The sequence below is a fragment of the Polypterus senegalus genome, chromosome 9 (assembly GCF_016835505.1).
Source record: "Polypterus senegalus isolate Bchr_013 chromosome 9, ASM1683550v1, whole genome shotgun sequence".
Taxonomy (NCBI): domain Eukaryota; kingdom Metazoa; phylum Chordata; class Cladistia; order Polypteriformes; family Polypteridae; genus Polypterus; species Polypterus senegalus.
Genome location: NC_053162.1, coordinates 101,552,282 through 101,569,664, shown reverse-complemented (window position 1 = coordinate 101,569,664; position 17,383 = coordinate 101,552,282). Strand labels below are relative to the sequence as shown.

Below are 17,383 nucleotides of genomic sequence, written 5' to 3'. Positions count from 1 at the left end.
CAGCTCGACCACATAACCCTGCCCAACACCCTGTCCATGCAAGCATTGAACAAAGTAGGAGCAAGAACACACCCCTTACAAACTTCATAATCAAACTGGGAAAAGCACAGAGGATTTTCTCCGAATGTCCCACAGAGCAGTTCGATTAACTGAGTTGAACTCTTTTTGAAAATCAACAAAGGCTTCAACGAAACTCTGCTGATACTTGCATTTACGCTTGATGGAGAACCCTCGGTGCCAGAAATACAGTTGATGGTATACTTCTTAAGTGTTCAACCAGACAGCTGTGGGGAGGATAGCCCTATAGCAAGTAACTTCCCCGTCATCTAGCACAGTGCTCTCCCCTTGTAGTTGTTGGAGTCCAGACAATAACCCATCCCTTTCCAGACAGGGACGACAAGTCCCATTTTCCTGTCAGTTGAGATGACACCCGTCTCTGAAATGGAAGCAAAGATTGCTTGCATTGCCAGGCGGACAACCTTACCACCAGCATGGAGTAGTTCACCTCAGATACCACAGATCCCTGCAGCCTTCCCTACCCTCAGCTGGTTCACCACCTGTGCAATCTCAGTGAGACTGGGTGGTTCACAGCTTGGAGGATCAGCCCTAAGAACCTTGGACCCAGAGATGTCTAATATCCTAGCCGGAGGATCAGCTTTAATTGGCTGCTCAAAGTAGCCAGCCCAGCGGGTCACAACTGCTGCATCAATTGTAAGGACTGTTCCATAACCTGCCCGGACTACGACTCTCCAAGGAACATATTCGGATATGCGTAATGTTTCAATTCCTCTATAAGCAGGATGTGGGTCACTAGACCATAAATGGTGTGTAACTTGCTCACAGATTCCTCTAACAAATGCCTCTTTATCTACCCTCACAGCCTTTGCAGTCATCATTCTCAGTTCCCGGTACAGACTGGAGTTGCCATCAAGCTGTGCGCTGCAAGTTCTCTTGATGATATACAGGGTTCCCTGCAAGATAAAATACCTTCTTTGGGGATCTCCAGCAACACCAACACAACTCTCAGCAACCTTCAGTTTCTTGTCATGGAAAGTCTCCCGCGTCACATTAGAATTGGAAGTCACACCCAAGTCTGCAAGTTAATCACACAAGCTTCATGCAAACTCATTAGAAACATCCTGATCTTGGAGCCTAGCTAGGTCCAGCCTCATTCTCTTAGTAGGTGGTAGCCTACTGGACCTAATTTTGATCTTCAGAGTAGCAACAAACAAGTCTATGGTCAGAATTCACATACTGGGCACTTCTGTATACCCTGTAGTTCTGTGGGAGCCTCCAGCATCTACCCATGAGGATGTGATCACCAGTACTGGAGAACCAAGTGCAACAATGTGGCTCAGGGCATTGGAACCAGGACCCAGCGATCCGTAGCCTTCTGAACAGTCAGGGAACATGGAGCCACGATCACCAGACCCATGGGGTCACCCATGATCAGAAGAGTGTCACCTCACAGCCCCCTTCCCTCTGCCTATAACTGACCTACTGAGTTTGGCACAAATCACACATTCAGGATGCAGATATTAAGGTGGTCTGCTTTGTACTTGAAAATAATTACTCATTCTGTAACGGTGTGACCCTTTTAAAATGTGTTTATAAATTTATATGCCATATTTATATGAATAAAATCCAAGTAAAACATTGTTAGTGCTTATTAGTCTTTAGAAATCCTTCCTGTTATTGTTATAAATATGAATTAATGTTTTGCCTTTCCTCTGTTTACTAGTGTGTTGAAGTACAACATAAAAACAAGCTTCTTTTGTCAACATTAAAATTTAAGGTTGATTTGTAACCTTTGTTTGATTGCTTGACCAGTAATGCACTCCAGTTCAACACATGCTGCACAGATTGCTTTTCTTCTTATGAAATATTCACTGTGACATCAGTTAGGCAAGACTCTCTCTAACTATTTCCAGATTATTTGCAATCTTTGATCAACATCATGATATCTTGTTTTACAGTGTAAACAAGTTAAATGTATGATAGAGCTAATTACCTTAAAATAAATCCTGTGTGCAGTGTATTGAACTTATCTTGTGCAAGGTATACAAAAAAAGTTGGAAACACATCTGTTACGCATTTGTACTGTATTTTTACTGTAAGTGCCAGCACCCTGCTTGTTTTGTAATTATTATGGAACTTTTCGCAGTAGGTATGCATCCTCAATTGTTTTCTAGTGGCATGCATTTTCTGCATTGTTTGATATTCTTTTATGCCCAATATCTTTATTTTTGACACTTTCAGGGATTCTGAGTGCTGAGATCTTTTGGGATCACTATTTAATAAAAATAAATGATCTGTCCATCCATCCATTTTCCAGACCTGCTTATCCGGATCCTTATTTCCTTGTGGTAAGGGGTGCAAGGCAGTTGCCAAACCTTGACAAAGCGCACTCGCATACACCCAGTTACTGAAAGTCAGCAAATTTAGAGTCTCTTTTCAGTCCAATAGACACATTTGAGATGTGGTACCAAAGACATATAGGGAGGAGAAAAATGTGCAGACTCTACTTAGGAAGTGACCAGTGACTGAGAGTGATGTTCAAGGTTAAATGATTTACTGAAGTATTTTCATTCATATCAGTATCTCGGTTCTTTCCATTTGTTAAACTGTTTTTAGTGTTTGACAAGGCTCATAGGTCTGATAAACATCCAGCGACTCTATATTTCATTCTAGTTAACTACACCTTGAATAACTTAAAATTCACTGTGTTGAAGGTAGTAAAACCTGGATGTGTAATATTTAGCAAAAAATAAATATGATTAATATTAAATGTTTTTCTCATAAAAAAAATCACTAAATATTAATTTTATGTACTCAAATAACTCAGTATTCCAGAAACAAAACACCAACTGCTCAGAACTGCCTTCAAGTTTTGAAGCTTTAAAAAATGTCTTCCTCTTTTGCTTCTACAAAGTAGAACTTTGTAAAGAGGTTAAAAAAACCTTGTGTTGGCGTGATACACATGTAGAGCAAATTAAAGATTATGAAAGCAGTAAAATTCGAATGGCATGAAAAACTAATAGTAAAGATAGCATTAGCGCTAACAAACGGAAATTATTACTCTTGTAGAAACTTGTAGATAGTCTAATTCGTGTTGCCATCAGGGATAAGTAGTGTTTCTTGCCAATGAAGAGGTGTATCCACGAGAATTAAAAGATTTGTTGTTTGGCATATGCTGTTACTGAAGTGTTACAGTAAAAATGTAAGTTTAAAAAGTATTTGTGTGTTAATTTCAAAGCTAAACAGAACAAAAGCGTTTAACTCAGTGTTTCACACAACATGAAACATTAATTTTCTTTCAGTTTATTGCGTTTTACTATTTTAAACTATGGGTAATTACTTACTGTAATGTAACATAATTAGTTTTATTATGCATATGTAACAGTTCCCATAAAAGTAACAATCGCTTTAAATTGTACATCCGGTTACCCATACATGGGGTTGGTGAGCGAAGCGAGCAGCGGGCAGAGCCCCCTAGTATTAACAAATTTTAGACTCATTTGTATGTACAAATTTAAAATTCAGAACAACCATTTATAGGGTGGAATGGCACTTTCAATTTCATTAGTCTATTGCAAACATATGTACATTGAGACTTTGAAAGTGGGCAGAAGTCAATCATCTCATTAGCAATGGTTTTATGGTTTAGGAATAACTAAAATAAGTGTATATCTTTCAGCTTTGGATCTAAAATCACTTCCAATTACAACACCCATCCAATAACAGCAGTTTTTTTACAGTGACACCACAATGGATAAAATTAAGCCATTAGAAGAATTGCTTTCTCCATCGCACTGCAAGAAAACACCAACAGTGTGTTGAGCTTTATAACAACATAATGAATATAAACGTGTCCTGAGAAATTATTTGTTTCTGGAGATTCCAACAGATCAAATTAAAAAAAAAATTACTCTAAATGTGATCTGCATGTCACCTGTCTAATCACAGGTGCTAACACTATTGATCACTATTATTCCTGATAAGGGACAGTCTGCACTGAGATGGATCACAGTACTCTTTTCCACATAGAAGTGATGACTAAAATGTGAAGAACTGGTATCAATAGTCTTTCAGTACCAGACTAAATAGATAGAGGAAAACATGCAGGATTATTTAGATTCTACAAATTGGGACATGTACTGAGATTCATAATCAGATCTAGATCAGTATCCGTATGCAGTATATGCATGTGAAAACTGCATTTAAAATCACATTAAACATGTATCTTTTATTTGGTGACGTGTTTCTATGTCTTAATATATATACCATGGTTACTGAAGAGAGAGTTATTATGATTGTAGTATGGCTGAAATTCTAATTCTAATGGCTCAGGAGCATGTGTCCCCTGCAGGCTACAAGAGTGTAAATGTGTTTTTTTGATGTTTTGTGCCACCAGAATGCATAATTGTATATGTATTCCAGAAATATTTCAAAAAGTACAGTAATCTCTCCTCGATCGCGGGGGTTGCGTTCCAGAACCCCCCGCATTAGATGAAAATCCACGAAGTAGAAACCAATATGTTTGTATGGTTATTTTTATATATTTTAAGCCCTTATAAACTCTCCCACACTGTTAACATTATTAGAGCCCCCTAGACATGAAATAACACCCATTAGTCAAAAGTTTAAACTGTGCTCCATGACAAGACAGAGATGACATTTCTTTCTCACAATTAAAACAAAGCAAACATATCTTCCTCTTCAAAGAAGTAAACGTGAGAGAGAGAGAGACAGAAAGACAGAGAGACAGACACACTGCGCGAGAGTAAAGCAAACAATCAAAAAATCAATACGTGCTTTTAAGTATGCCGAAGCACCGCGATAAAGCAGCATTTTGTAGAGGATCGTCCGTATCCTCTAGGCAAACAGCCCTTCTGCTCACACCCCCTCCGTCAAGCAGAGAGAGTGAGAGAGACAGAAAAAAGCAAACAATCAAGCACCGCGCGGGAAGCATATCGTATATCATTGAGGAGTTTTAGTTAATATGTAATACATGCTCTGATTGGGTAGCTTCTAAGCCATCCGCCAATAGCGTCCCTTGTATGAAATCAACTGGGCAAACAAACTGAGGAAGCATGTACCATAAATTAAAAGACACATTGTCCGCAGAAATCCGCGAACCAGCGAAAAATCCGTGATATATATTTAGATATGCTTACATTTAAAATCCGCGATGGAGTGAAGCCGCTAAAGTCGAAGCGCGATATAGCGAGGGATCACTGTATTACCAATTTGATGATTATCATGTGATGCAAGCTCAACATTGATTATTCTGAGTTGACATACATTAGGTACCAAGTAGGAAGGATTTTTTTTTTTTTTATTTTTGGTTGAGAAATTCACATGGCCTGGTAACAGAAAGTGTCTTACTGTTGTCTTGCATTTCATATAAAAGTTGATGTTTAAATATAAAAAAAAAGGTTCATTTTTTTTGTGCTTTAGCTTTTTATAATCCAATAAAGTGTGTTCTTATCTTTATCAAGGTGACATTTTACCAGCTTGAGCATCTTAATTTAAGAATCGTTTAGATTTTGGGTCAGGTAAAATATTTACTAATACAATGTCATGATTCTTGTAATAGCTGCAGTCTTAACATAGCTGAATGAACAAAGCCTGCCTAATGTGTTTTTCAAATCATCTTTGGTGGGCTTATCCCTTTTAGATTGTCATACTGAATACAAGAAGCAACCAAGCTTAAAAACTATCAGTAATCACATATGAGTATTGTGGAACTTAGAACATAAGCTTTTTTTTTTTTTGGCTGTAGTTTTACATATTAGCAGAGGGGTACTGATTATTGTTGAGTATAGGATCTTTATCCATAAATACCTGTAGACTATGACTAAAAGCTATCTTTCAAGTTTAATGATATATAGTATCTGTAGTGTTTTAATATTTTTCAAAATTTAAAAAAGGTATATCAATGCAAATGCAATATGTAGCATTTATCACATCAGCCTTAATGTAGTACCTTTCATAAAGCACTTTATGAAACACATATGTTTCAAAGTATTAAGTGTAATGGGGAGAGCATGCCTTTGTGTGGAATTTCCTCATCTAATTTAGAGCAAAGGAGACCACTGACATCAAAAAATGTGTTTAATTTAAAATATAGCAGACAATGGAAAACTTGGGAGTACAAATATACAAGGGGTAAGTCCAAACCTTGCTCCTTCACTGGATGTGTTTGCTCTCTCATTTGCCTACCTCTCACTTTTAACCCTGTCCTCCATCACTGCAGTCCTAAATTTGTATCTGGATGACAAACTCAATATGGTACTGGTTCTCCGTGACTGTAAATTGGATTAAGCAAGTTTTACTGTACATCATGTAATTTTGAACATATAAGAAAATGCATGTGTGATTTTTTCTTTGCAGTGTTCAAACTACAAGTAGTAAGTCAACCAAAACATAAAAAATAAAAAGCACATTGTGCCATTGTGATAATCAGGTCAGTCTGTTTAAGTTTTATTACATTTACTTATAAAATAATGGGCAAACCACAAAATAGAAAAGTAGCATCTGCTACTGTTTTTATTATGTTATAGTCCTCAGAGGTTTAGACCATTGGCTTTCAGGCTCAGTCCTTGGTACTTACTGTGGCTGCAGGTTTTTGTTGCAACCAATTGGACTCCTAGTCTAATTAAATGAGCTGGTATTTCAGTTTCTTTGTTTTGGGGTCAGTGAAGAAATTACAATACTGTATTAAGCAGTTATAGTCATGTGAAAAAGTTTGGGAACCCCTCTTAATTCTTTGGATTTTTGTTTATCATTGGCGGAGCTTTCAAAGTAGAAACTTCCTTTTAATATGTGACATGTCTTATGGAAACAGTAGTATTTCAGCAGTGACATTAACTTTATTGGATTAACAGAAAATATGCAATATGCATCATAACAAAATTAGACAGGTGCATAATTTTGGGCACCCCAACAGAGATATTACATCAATTCTTAGTTGAGCCTCCTTTTACAAATATAACAGCCTCTAGACGCCTCCTATAGCCTTTGATGAGTGTCTGGATTCTGGATGGAGGTATTTTTGACCATTCTTCCATACAAAATCCTCTCCAGTTCAGTTAAATTTGATGGCTGCCGAGCATGGACAGCCTGCTTCAAATCCTCCCATAGATTTTTGATGATATTCAAGTCAGGGGACTGTGACAGCCATTTTAGAACATTGAACTTCTCCCTCTGCATGTATGCCTTTGTAGATTATCAAACTGTGTTTTGAGTCATTGTCTTGTTTGATTATCCAACCCCTGCGTAACTTTAACTTTGTGAATGATGCTTGAAAATTATCCTGAAGAATTTGTTGATCTTGGGTTGAATTCATCTGACCCTTGACTTTAACAAGGGCCCCAGTCCCTGAACTAGCCACACAGCATGATGGAACCTCCACCAAATTTGACAGTAGGTAGCAGGTGTTTTTCTTGGAATGCGGTGGTGTTCTTCCGCCTTGCAAAGCGCTTTTTGTTATGACCAAATAACTCAATTTTTGTCTCATCAGTTCAAAGCACTTTGTTCCAAAATGAATCTGGCTTGTCTAAATGAGCATTTGTATACAACAAGCGACTCTGTTTGTGGCGTGACTGCAGAAAGGGCTTCTTACTCATCACCCTGCCATACAGATGCTCTTTGTGCAAATTGAGCTGAAATTTTAGAACGATGTACAGATGCACCATCTGCAGCAAGATGTTCTTGCAGGTTTTTGGAGGTTATCTGTGGGTTGTTTGTAACCATCCTGTGCATATGCCGCTCCTGTATTTTTCTTGGCCTGCCAGACCTGGGTTTAACAGCAACTGTGTCTGTGGCTTTCCTGATTACATTCCTTACAGTTGAAACTAACAGTTTAAACATCTGAGAAAGCTTTTTGTCACCTTCCCCTAAACCATGATACTGAACAATCTTTGTTTTCAGATCTTTTGAGAGTTGCTTTGAGGATCACATGCTGTCACTCTTGAGAGGAGAGTCAAAGGGAAGCACAACTTGCAATTGACCACCTTAAAGACCTTTTCTCATGATTGGGCATACCTGTCTATGAAGCTCAAGGCTTAACGTGCTAATCCAACCAATTTAGTGATGCAAGTAATCAGTATTGAGCAGTTACATGCATTTAAATCAGCAAAATTACAAGGATTCCCAAATTTTTGCACAGCCAAGTTTTTCACATTTGATTTAATTTCATACAACTAAATAATGCTTCACTAAAAATCTTTGTTCAGAAAACACCCCAGTACTCAGATGTTCTTAGGAAATGAAAGACATACCACTGTTACCTTTTTTTGTTGAAAGTAAATTATTATGCAGGCTTAGAGGGGTTCCCAAACTTTTTCATATGACTGTATATGGGGATGTATGTAGGTTTTTATTCTCTTATTCATTGTTATATTCCAGCTGTTCTGGTTATTTAATCCATTATTTACTAATCAGCGATTCTGACGGTGATGTAGTTGCAGTGTTTGATCATCAACTGACCAGGTGTCAATTCTGGTTGCGTTTAATTGTCAGGATAGAATGAAGGGATCAAACTACACAGAAAAAGGGAAAAACAACAGGAAAACAGCAAAAGAGAGTTAAGCATTTAAAGCTACAGCAAGAACAGAAATATTTCTGAATTTCTTATAAATGTAAAAATTATATTTCTGTGCTTTTCATGATGCCGAATAAAAGGAGAGGAAAAATAGAGCTTTTTAAATGAGATCAATTATTACTACTGATTGTGAGTCTGGTTGCAGCAAAACACCAACAGCCACAGTGGCTCCCAAGGACTGAGTTTGTGAACCACTGTTTTAGACTAACAACATTCCATTTTGCGACATTTGTTAGGAAACAGCAGAAACATTTGATAGCATTGTATCATATAATTAGACAACCAAGTTTATAGAGATGGTTTTACTTTACATAAAAGAACTGTTACCATTTTCTTTAGTGTCTTTTTTTCTGAACCACGTTTGCTAGGTTCAGAAGATAATTTGTGATCTATGATAACTTTGGAAAGGCTGAATAAAGTGTAATTAAGGAGTAACCTTTGGAAAAGAGCTTTATCATTTTTGACGACTGTGGAGATGCTCTCTTAGCTCTGTAGACAATTGTGCTTGCTTGTGTTTCTGTTTTGCTGGAAACTAGGAAAGATTGTAGATTTAATTTCTAAGACTTGATTGTGGTGAGTGTTTTGTGAATCTCTTACAATATTATTAGAGGCTTGTTTGGTATATGACACTCATTTCCCATATGACTAATCGTTTCCAAAAGTTCTAAGTGTAAAAGGAAGCACTGTCAAGGCTTCCTATGCCCACTATGTTAATATATATAGCAGTGAGGCATTTATGTTAGTTAGCACTTTCTTCCGGGACAAACTCATTTAGTGATTGGACTTATTGGATTGTGTTTCAAATCCTGCTAATTTAACTGCGATTTCATCAACGCCCCTTGAGGCATGCTCTAAATGAAGTTTAACACTCTTAAAATAAACACGTTCTTATTGACAGAATAACATCTTTAGAGAAGTATGATCCGTGGAGTTTTCTTTTAAGAAGAGAATTCTGTACCTTTTTATATGCTAGGATCCTAAGCACTTTTACCAATTAAGCAATAATAAGTTAGCATATGTCGCAGATATTACCTCCAATGTGTTAGCATATATATTTTGTCTCACTTTACTGCTTCGTGAGCCCAATTTGTTAACATGGGATTGGGCAGTTTGTTACTGCAAAAACATCCATTCATATTTTTTCATAATGTTATAAGGCAAGCAATTATTTTGTATGTTATCTGTCTATATGATTGTGTTGCTAATGTTTGATATGTACGCCTCTTTTCTGATACGGTATATACCTTTTGCGTTTGTACCAGTAGTTCTCACTTTCTTATAATAAAGTTTTTTTTTCGCTATACCATTCAAATGTCCTGAATAAATAAATTTTGTCAAGCTTTGCTGCTCTTACAATAATAGGTCTTATTGAAGGTGAGTAACCAATGACTTTAAAGCAGTCCATTTGCTTTCTTTATTATTTAATAGTATTATTTCTTTATTATTTAATAGTATGTACTGTATATATAGTACTGTATATATATAAAAAAAATTTCAGTTATGTATTTTTTGTGAAAAAAATCTGAGCTGTACATTGAAGGTATGTAAAAGGACTTACACTGTTTTGCAAATCTTAAGTATCAGTAGTGGCATAGTGAAGGATACATGAGGATGGGGGGACTTGCAGAAAACAGTATTTATTTGAGGATGAAAAGAAACCATATGCCAACATTTTATTAAGCTGTTTTCATTGCTAAACTGTGGTACTCTCTAAGATTTAGTGTGGATTTTAAAAATTGAGCTGTAAATGTGCTGGCAACTTAACTTTCTGTTTGTTAGTCTCCTGTGGGGTGTTAATGTTAGAAAAAGAAATGTGTAGCACGGAAGTCTTTTTTTAAAACTGGGTCATTTAAAACTGGCATAGATATATGAAATGTGTGGGCTAAGGGAAATACCACAGATATTGCCAAAAGATGATCATTATTTACTTCTACAGGACATGAATAATATAGCAAATCAAGAACTATCTTGATGTCTGTCTGTCTGTCTGTCAAAAAAAAAATATTTTAGAGTACAGAATAATTACTTCTCTCTTATATTTTTTTCTCTATGGTTTTGTAATGTCTTTTTGAATTCAAAACTTTAAATTGACTGATTCTTGGATACAAGTCCTTGTTTTGTCATATTTGATATTTTGTTTGGGTTTTGGATTCAGCTCAAATTGCTATTGTTTGTTTAATTTTAAGTTGTGCTTGTGATATTATAATATTACAAATGCACAGCACGTAATCTTTATGTAAATTAGAGTAGGAGATATCATTTTAATAAATACTTTTTTTTGCGTATTTTGATTTTGTTCACAGTAATAGGGCAGGTCTGTACTCTGAACAAGATGTCAAGCCAGGGTAATTTATTTAAATTGTATCTGTTAAGGCCATACATATGAGCCTTTTATTATTTAAAAATATATTCCGAAGAAATCATATTGCCTAACATAACACCTCTTTTTGAATTTATATACAATGCTACTAGATAGATCATGTCAAGTTTATTGTCTTATGTACTCATGTAAAATGAAATTCTTCCTTGCATATCTCCTCAGAACAGTTGGCAAAAATACAATAATGTGTGTTTGTGTTTATACTGTATGTTTTATAAATTAGGCCAATGAAAGTTAGTGTTAATTTTTGCAATTAATCTGGCCTGTTTAACGCATTAAAAAATATTGTCGCATCTAGGGCTTGAAACAAGGCAAACTCCTCAGACCATACTTTAAGGGCGGCAAGTTTATGTATTTTTTTTTTTTTTAACATTATGAAACAAAAATACAAATAAGATAAACGTGTATTCAAATAATTGCATACTACCTTTAAACATTTAGTTTTATTTTCACAATGATACGTCACATGTCAATAGGTAGCACTGGTGTTCATTTTCTTAATTTATACATACTAACATAGATGCAGCCGAGTGTGAAGAAATGGGTTGGGAATGGGGGTTTATGGCAACCTGGTGCAACGCTAAAGAAAAGTTATGAAGGTAAAAATTATGCTCATTTTTTTTTTCTTGTTTCTGTAAGAAGATCGAACCAAACTCATATCACAAGTACTAAATAAATTATCTTTCAGTAGCACTAAAACAAAATAAGTTTCTACTACCTGTATTTAACTCGCCAGTCTGCCAGCCAGCTCTCAGTGCTGACTGCCCTAATATAATAACAAAATTCTATGAAATAAAAGTGTAATGATTATCCCTAGGGAGGCATGGTGGCTCACTGGTAGCGCTGCTGCCTCACAGTAAGGAGACCTTGGTTCGTTTCCTGGGTCCTCCCTGTGTGGATTTTGCATGTTCTCTCTGTGTCTGCGTGGGTTTCCTCCGGGTGCTCCAGTTTCCTCCCACAGTCCAAGAACATGCAGTTTAGGTGCATTGGTGATCCTAAATTATCCCTAGTGTGTGCTTGGTGTATGTGTGTGTCCTGCCTGGGGATTTGTTCCTGCCTTGTGCGCTGGGATTGGCTCCAGCAGACCCCCGTGACCCTGTGTTAGGATATCACAGGTTGGATAATGACTGACTGACTGAGTGACTGACTGATTATCCCTAACTATGTTCAAGATTGCAGTATCGTTTTATGCAAAGAATACAACATAACCATCCAAGAAATGCATGATGTCAGTTTTTAAGCACAAGAGCAGTTATTGAGATCTTTTTTAGTGGGCCAGGAGCAAACATTTTGGAAGATCAACCGTTTTTCTGTGGTGGCACACTTTTTGTAACCCAAAAAAATCCCAAGGTATGATTCTACCATCCGCAAAAGCATTAAATCTATACACATGCGAAACTCCCAGCAAAATGGTGATCACAGACCTGCTTTTATGTTGGCTTCTCCAGGTTGTCCTGTCCTCCTCAGACAGGTCTCAACCACCTAAGGAGTTGTGTCTCTCTCAGGTCAGGACCCAGGGGCACCACACTGTTAAATTCCATGGTGCACTAGTTGGAAAACACTTGTATAGAGCATAATTATCAAGTCGCTGATGGTGATGAACAATTGAGGATACAATTTACAGAGTTTTAACACAAGTTTTAGTATATACCCATTTAAAAGATGCTTATTCTTCCAATTAAATCAGTCTTTAGCAGTGCATTCAAAGTCAACAGTTTAGTTTTTACTTTGACATGTCTCTGTTTCATTTGCTGTGCCAATTTCAAAATTAATATTGGTTTCATTTTCTTATTGCCTTCTTTTCAACATGCCTTTTAGGAAGGCTTTCAAATTCAGGTTGTACACTCTCAAGTAGTATTTTGTCAAAAGTTCAGGTTTCAGGTCACTGTTTAATTGTAAACTGTGCCATTATTATTTTTTAATTATTTGTGTTGATTCTATATTTGTGATTCAGTTTATGTTTATTACATGATTTATATACATTTTTTTAACACACATTTTAATTTTAGATGTGATTAAACGTAATTAATTACATACATTTATTTACATGTAAGAATTTTTTTTTTATCGATTCCCAATGGTTTATGGTTTTTTATTAGAAAATATACAAACCTGGGGTTATATTTAAAAAGAATTGCGCATGCCCTAAATGTGCATATGTAACTTTCTATTTTTGGGTGAAGATGTGGTTCAGTTCTACAGCCAGCAAAGCATCACCATTGGCAGCTGAGGGGTTGCTGAATTTGTAGCCGGTGAATTGCTATACACCCTGCCGCACCTACCTTGTACTATTACTGTAGAAGCAGTCCTCAGTCCACCTCTTGTAAGCAGCCTTAACCTTTTTTTTTATGCCTTTTTTCTATTTGGCTCTGGCAACACTGTATTTTGCCCCATCACTAAACCTGAAAGCAGTATTTCTGTCCCTGAACATTCCAGAATAATTGGAGTGTGCTGTTCCAGGGCCCGATGTTTAAAAGTATCCCAGTTTATTGTCTCAAAGCAATCCTGCAGCTGTTGAGAAACCCCTTCAGACCACTTTTTAATTGTCTTAAATGTGATAGGAGCATTCTTCCAAAGGGGGGTTTATGCCAGAATTAAAAGCAGTGAAATGCGGTCGTACTGGTCCAGGTGTAGTAGTAATTTAGTTTTGAAATCCTGTTTGAGATTTGAAGTAGATGTTGTGCAGCTTATTTGTGCCTCTAATAGCACACTTAATGTGCTGATGGAATCTGGGGAGCTCTTCTTTGAAATCCACTTGGTTGATGCCCCCCAGCTATGATGTGAACAGCCTCAGGATACAAACTCTGTTGAATAGTGATGATACTATATAAATAACCAAGAACTGAGTTAGCGCTTGCATCAGGTGGAATATACACAGCAGTTACAATGACTACAGAAAACTCCCAGGGAAGATGTATGGGCCTGCATTTAACAGTCACAAACTCCAGGTCTGGTGAACAGTGACTCTGTATAGTCTTAATGTTGCTCTTAGAATGTAGATCTGTTATATGGAAATATACCACTGTATTTATTAGTTAATATTAGTGTAATAAAATTTACTGTTTAAATTTCCAGCTAAAAAAGTTGACAAAAATAATAAGAGGTGTTTGCTGGTTCTAAAGTCTCTTGATATACTACTATCCCACCAATGTATAATATGGATCCAGGCAATTATGTTTTCTTTTATAAATGTGGTGAGTTGCTATATAAATGTATTTTACTTGAGTTGAATATCAGTACAACCTGTTAGTAAAAAGCTATATTGATTGTTCAGAATGAGCAGTAAAATGGAGAAAACAAAAAAATGTGCATTTAGAGACAGGCAATTCCCTGAAGAGAAATTGCTTCTAAAGTTCAAAGAAGGGTGAAAGTGATAAAAAAAAATGGCAACATATATTAAATTAAAAATTTCTGCTTAAAACTTCAAAGATGGAAATTTCTGGTTCAATATTCATTAATTTACTGTTATCCAATGTTAAAAAGAAGCATGTTCCAAGAAATATGATCGTGGCTAAGGGGATTATTTTGTACTTTGGACTCCACCCTGCTATTAAGCTTTAATAATCTTTTCAGGCAGCTGCTTTAAATCATCCTACTCTCCTCTTACTCTAACTTAGTATTTTAAAACAATTGATTTCATAAAGTATGTCATAGATAGTTAAATATTGAATAGTTTGGATCTACAGTAAGACACAGTGAGCTCCACAGCTTGCCAGATTTTCTTTCTATTTCGACATTACTGTTTAGCTTGACACTTAAGTTATTAACTTCAGCTTTGTTAAGTACACAGCACAGCTGCAGTAATTGTACTCAAAAGAGAAACACTGCTTTTTTTGTTTTTATGGAACTGAATTTGCAAATGTGTATAATATTTTGGTTTGATTTAAATTGCATATGATATTTTCAAAGTGGATAAAATGGAATGTTTATATTAGGTGCCAATTAAATAACATTAAAGATTGTGCAACTGGAATGCAGCGCCATCTACTATATCTCTTTTAAGTTGTTTTCTTTAATTAATGCCTTATTCTTTGACATGTATTGAAAGTACAATAATATTTTGTGTCAATTGTTTATTTTAGGCATGTATTATGTGTTCAAAGTTCTTTTGAAAATTTGACCATATTTAATGTGCTTGTTAGGGTTAATGAAGCTTAAGTTTTTCTGTTGTTCATTGGATTGCTTATACTTTGGACTCGGCTGATTTTTTTTTTTTTTTTTTAATGTTTGGGTTATAGCAATGTTTGTTTGGATATATGAAAATAAAGCTTTGTTAAAGAAAAAAGAAAACTTCAGCATATTAGAGTGAAGTATTTTATGTAATTTTCTGTTTGTTAAAATAATCCCACAAAGTATAACAGTTTAATTTGCAATTGTACTTGTATATTGTAACTTTTCACTACCCATCATCAACATCTAAATGCTGTGATTCAACAGTTCTGTCATAGTGCTTAATATAAACACATTGGGGTTAACAATTTTATAATATATTCATGATATAGAGATATTTTTGACAAAGGCATTGCTTATTGTGTGTAAAATAAGTCTTTAACAAGACTAATTGATAGTAGCCTCAGAATCTTATTTTGTTTTTTAAACCTTTTGTTATTCTTTATTAAAATAGGTTTACTGGAAGATGTGCTGGATGAGACCTATGGTAAACTTATGTAAAGACTGAAAATAACTAAGGTAAATTTAACTAGTGTTTTTTTTTTTGTTAAAAGAACTTCATTAGAATGAAAACAATTATACGGGATATATCATTGGTGATAGAGTGGGACCATAGCTAAGTCTTCAACTCCAGAGGATTTATGTTGTTTCCTGTGTATTTTGGGTACCATTTCTCCAGGTGTCTTGGGTTCCTTTAATGTTTGTGGGCCGAAATTGTCTCAGTCTGGTTGGCTGTGTGAAAATTTTTAGGACAAACTAACATTACATGCCTGCCTGGTGATTGTTTTGCTGAAAATGCTGTCTGGGGTAAATTTCCAGATGACTTTAAAGGCTTTATTGTATGCTATTCTTCCAATTCATGGTGCAGAAGAAAAAGCCCCAAGATGTATGAATGCCCTGGGAGTTAAGAAAGCATATATGTAAGATAAGCTGACATTTTCCAGAATAGTTGAATTCATTCATGTTGCATAAGTTTTAGTTTTCAAATTCGGGTAATGTAAAACTACAATATTAAACTATTGTAAAGTAGAGGGTCATAAAGGTTTCTATCATTAATATTAACTTTATAATTGTGATTTTTGCCAGTTTACATTGGAGAAGAGTAAAGCAAATTCAAGTCAACAGCATTCATACCTGAAATAAACCTTTTGGAGGTCCATGGTCAATTTTACCAAAGTTAAGTAAAATCATAATTTTGATGACTTAAGCCAAGTGGCATCCCTCACCATATAAAGGGATTGTGCATTACCATAAACACATAATAGAAGAAAAATAAATATTTTTTTATTGTTCACTTTTAGAGTGCTCTGTCATTTTCTATTGTCTGGAGTGGTAGGTTGCAAATATAGTAGTAGATTTAAAAACTGCAACAGGAAACAGAGGAGACAAATAATGTATCAGGGGCGGTAGAAGTGTATAGTGATTTCCACAGCCTAAAGGTCCTGCAACTAAAGGGTTGTTCTTATTTGACAGTTTTCTCTGTAATCTGTGTAGTAAAAAAGAGAGAGACTGATATTTAAGATAACCCTTGTTTCTATGCTGATTCAGTAAAGCTAAGGTTACTTACATTCTATCATGTTTTCAATTAAAACTGAGTTTTTAAATGAAATCAATTTCCATCAACTTTGGATTTCATAAAAGTATCCGTCCTCATACTGAAATGCATGGAAACGCTTATGGCATAGATCTTCACCTACACTGGGCATTCGCCAATTGACGGCAAAGTCCTTGAAGGTGTTTCTTAAACTTGAATAGTCACTACACCGAAACAGCAAGTAGTGCATGAGTATATATTAGAGGAACAGATGGTCACAAAAAAATAACAGAAACAGTATCTGAGATTTTGAGTGTTACAGAGAGACTGGGACAGAGTATGTACAGTAATCCCTCCTCGATTGCGGGGGTTGCGTTCCAGAACCCCCCATGACAGATGAAAATCCGCAAAGTAGAAACCATATGTTTGTATGGTTATTTTTATATATATTAAACCCTTATAAACTCTCCCACACTGTTAACATTATTAGAGCCCTCTAGACATGAAATAACACCCTTTAGTCAAAAGTTTAAACTGTGCTTCATGACAAGACAGAGATGACAGTTCTTTCTCACAATTAAAAGAATGCAAATATATCTTCTCTTCAAAGGAGTGCGCGCGTCAGGAGCAGAGAATTTCAGAGAGAGAGAGAGCGCTCGCTAAGAAAAGCAAACAATCAAAAAATCAATGC

The 17,383-nt window shown here is 35.7% G+C and overlaps 1 protein-coding gene across 1 annotated transcript in view; it reads left to right on the top strand.

Moving 5' to 3' along the window:
* The window catches only part of LOC120535585, a 1,589,095-nt gene that overhangs the window by 121,050 nt on the left and 1,450,662 nt on the right, over nt 1–17,383 (top strand). Inside the window, exon 2 of the mRNA XM_039763524.1 lies at nt 15,613–15,677. The gene's annotated coding sequence lies outside the window, so the exon portion shown is untranslated. The remainder of the gene's footprint in view (nt 1–15,612; nt 15,678–17,383) is intronic.